Below are 3,723 nucleotides of genomic sequence, written 5' to 3' on the forward strand. Positions count from 1 at the left end.
TCTTTATCCAGTTTGGAGAAGGTAGAACTAATAGCGCGGTTGTTAAGGCCGATTATGTCAAAATCATCGGCATACGCCAACAAATGTACGCTCTTATAAAATATTGTGCCTGAGTGATTAAGTTCTGCGGCTCATACGATGCTCTCCAATATCAAGTTAAAGAAGTCACACCACAGCGAGCCACCCTGTCTGAAACCTCGTTCGGTATCAAACGGATCCCAATTCTGACGGCGCTGCTGGTGTTGAGCAACGTCAACTTGCATAGCCGTATTAGTTTTCCGTCGGGACGTGGGCGCAAATCAGCGAGATGTCAAGAAAACGGGCTTTGATGCGGATTTTTGCATGACGCTCGTCCACCGGAGTGAACGGCAGTACTTGGCGGCGAAGTCGCTCTCCCACAACAAATCCGACACCGAATTTGAGCTCCTTTGCAGAGCAGCTGCAGTAGACGTCGCAAGGTCCTATGTTTTTCATGCCTTGCCCCGTCCATCGCATTTCTCGAATGGCAGTGATGTCAGCCTTTACACTCACGAGAACATCAACCAGCTGGGCAGAGGCACATTCTCCATTAAGGGACCGGACATTCCAGGTGCATACCCGCAAATTATATTCCCTATTTCGATTGCAGGGGTCGTCATCAGTAAAGGTAGTTCTCATCAAAGGCGGGTCCCAAACCCAGCGCTTTCCTGGAATGGGTGTTGGGAAGCTACCCAGAGGGTACTTGGGCTAATCCCGGGAGTTGTGAGCTGCTTGAACCATATGCAGAAGAGTCGTCCTGGCCACTTCGAAGTGAATGGCGATCGTAACTTTCCCCACTTACATGGGTACACATGGAACCATCCTCCATTATAAACTAGTTATTATTAAATTGAACACATAGTAATATTTAAACCTAGGGAAGTCTGTAAGAACTCTACATGCAGCTTACAGTTTTCAAACCTACGAACTGTTAACTATTGACATAAATGGAATAAATCAACCGATTATCGTAATCATCAATTCAATGAAGACTCTCATATAGAAACCTGTTGCGTATATAAATATTGTCCGTTTTGAAATAAGTTACAATAATATGCATTTACTTACATACAATTCTTAATGTCCTTTTTGAAGCAACGAACATAGTAAAACATCCTTGAAAAACGTTATAAGAGCGGTGATCGACGCTATGAGAATAAAACCAGAAAAAAGGGACAGGCAAGAGGTTATGCAGCCCTGTCTATGTGAACCGTTTATTTAACTTTCAGTGTTCCACCGACTATCAAAGCTCGAAATCCGCCTGGATGACGTCGGCTATTTTCAAGCAATGGTTTTATGAGTCATTTGTTCCACAGGTGAATATTCCTTTTAAGTTTGGTCCGATTTTTAAGGTTAACTGGTGGTTTTTTAAGGTTACATCGTTTTTAAAGGAGAAAGCCTTACCAATTAAAGCTCTCCTCCTAATCGACAACGCTCCTTCTTACCCAAATGAAGCTGAACTGACAACGCAGAATGGGCACATTTCGGCAATGCTTATGCCACCAAACGTTACTCCCCTCATTCAACCGATGGATCAGAATGCAATACAAATCACTAAGTTGCATTACAGAAACAGCCTTCTAGCTTCAATAGCAGCGACAAAGTCTGATTTGCTCGAGTCTTTGAAAAAAATGAACTTAAAAAGAGCTATAAATCTTTTTGATGCGGCTTGGTTTCGTGTTGGTGAAGCAACATTAGCTAAGTGCTGGAACAGTATTTTAAATTGTGCGGTAAACAATGATGATCCCGAAGATAATGCTCCTTTGGCGGTTTTAAGAGAAAAATGGGAAGCTGAACTTCGCACCTTGATGAGCAACGCCGTCGATCTTCTTAGTAGTTTAAATCCTGAGGTTCGTTCGTGTTCGCAGATATGCTCAAAGATATGTATGTGGGTTATTGAAAAAACTTTTTTTTATTGAAAGTTTCAGATTGAATTCGCGTTACCAGCCATTAATGAATGGAACGAAAATATCGAGGAGAGCAATGCAGATGACGATCATCAACAAGAGGACGAATCCGATGATGACAGCGTATCAGAGAAACTGGAGAAAATTAAGCCGACTGAAGAAATTGGAATTTTCAACAAGACGTTAATATGGCCAGGAGCAGACGTTTAAGGAAACCTCAACGCGGGGAAACCAGCTGCAGGGTCGCAAAGTCTCTGTTAGCAGGTACCCAATGAGCCTATTGTCCAAGTATTCGGAGACGGTTGTGAGAAAAGCCAAACATCGGCGATTAATTTCGAACGCACCAACAAAAACTACATTCCTGACAGTAGTTACACAAGTAAAGAACCAACCCACTCCTTCTCTGATTGTTGATATCTCCGCTTGTTGATATCTAGCTACAGTCATCAAATAAGGAAGGTAGAAATGTAAATAAAGTGATTCCAATAAACACCATTTTAAGCCTTAGATCAAGCTTTCTAACAGTACATAGATGTATGTAGATGCAAAATTTATGCTGCAAATCATATGAGGAAGCTTCTTCTTCTTCTTCTTCTTAATTGGCGCGATAACCGCTTACGCGATTTTGGCCGAGATTAACAAAGCGCGCCAGTCGTTTCTCTCTCGTGCTAACCGGCGCCAATTGGACACACCAAGTGAAGCCAAGTCCTTCTCCACCTGATCTTTCCAACGCAGAGGAGGCCTTCCTCTTCCTCTGCTACCACCAGCTGGTACCGCATCGAATACTTTCAAAGCCGGAGCGTTTGTATCCATTCGGACGACATGACCCAGCCAACGAAGCCGCTGGATCTTTATTCGCTGCGCTATGTCTATGTCGTCGTAAAGCTCATACAGCTCATCGTTCCATCGTCTACGATATTCGCCGTTGCCAACGTGCAAAGGTCCAAAAATCTTACGCAGAATCTTTCTCTCGAACACTCCAAGCGTCGCTTCATCGGATGTTGTCATCGTCCAAGCTTCTGCGCCATACGTTAGGACGGGCATGATGAGAGTCTTGTAGAGTGTTAGTTTTGTTCGTCGAGAGAGGACTTTACTGCTCAATTGCCTACTTAGTCCAAAGTAGCACTTGTTGGCAAGAGAGATTCTACGTTGGATTTCAAGGCTGACATTGTTATCGGTGTTAATGCTGGTTCCTAAATACACGAAGTCTTTTACAACCTCAAAATTATAACTGTCAACAGTGACGTGGGTGCCGATACGCTGAGGAAGCTTACAGCCGAATATTCTTCCAGTAAATTATCCTGGGAGAGAACTAAGCGGTAATCTCTAATTTACCATTTGGTCGGTATCGTTTTTACATCATCTCTCAAGGGCTCGTTGATTGTCTACATATGTATGCGCAGTACTGTTGTACGAAGGCGAATTTTAACCGATTTGGACATTCTTTTAATTGTACTACACCACCACGTCATCAGAATGTGGCAAATAAGATAAGGAAGTGCGGGTGATAATCGAATGCAAGGTAGTGGTGAAGAGTGGCGTCAAACAAATAATTGTGCCTTATCTGTGTTATGTATAGTTATAATAGGATGTCAAAACTAAAATCTTGTTGGTACTTTTTGAGCCACTCAAGCGTATAGCGTCCCATTTCGTAAATGTCAAACCTTTAAGTAAATTATGAACACATTTGACATGTCATTTGTGTTACCATTCTCAAAAAAATACATGGTTCAAAAAGAAAACGCTATATGGCCCACCCTGTATAAGTGTTTTAATTAAGACCATAAACTCGTGCTTG

This window comes from Anastrepha ludens, chromosome 2, assembly GCF_028408465.1.
Source record: "Anastrepha ludens isolate Willacy chromosome 2, idAnaLude1.1, whole genome shotgun sequence".
In the NCBI taxonomy this organism is placed as follows: domain Eukaryota; kingdom Metazoa; phylum Arthropoda; class Insecta; order Diptera; family Tephritidae; genus Anastrepha; species Anastrepha ludens.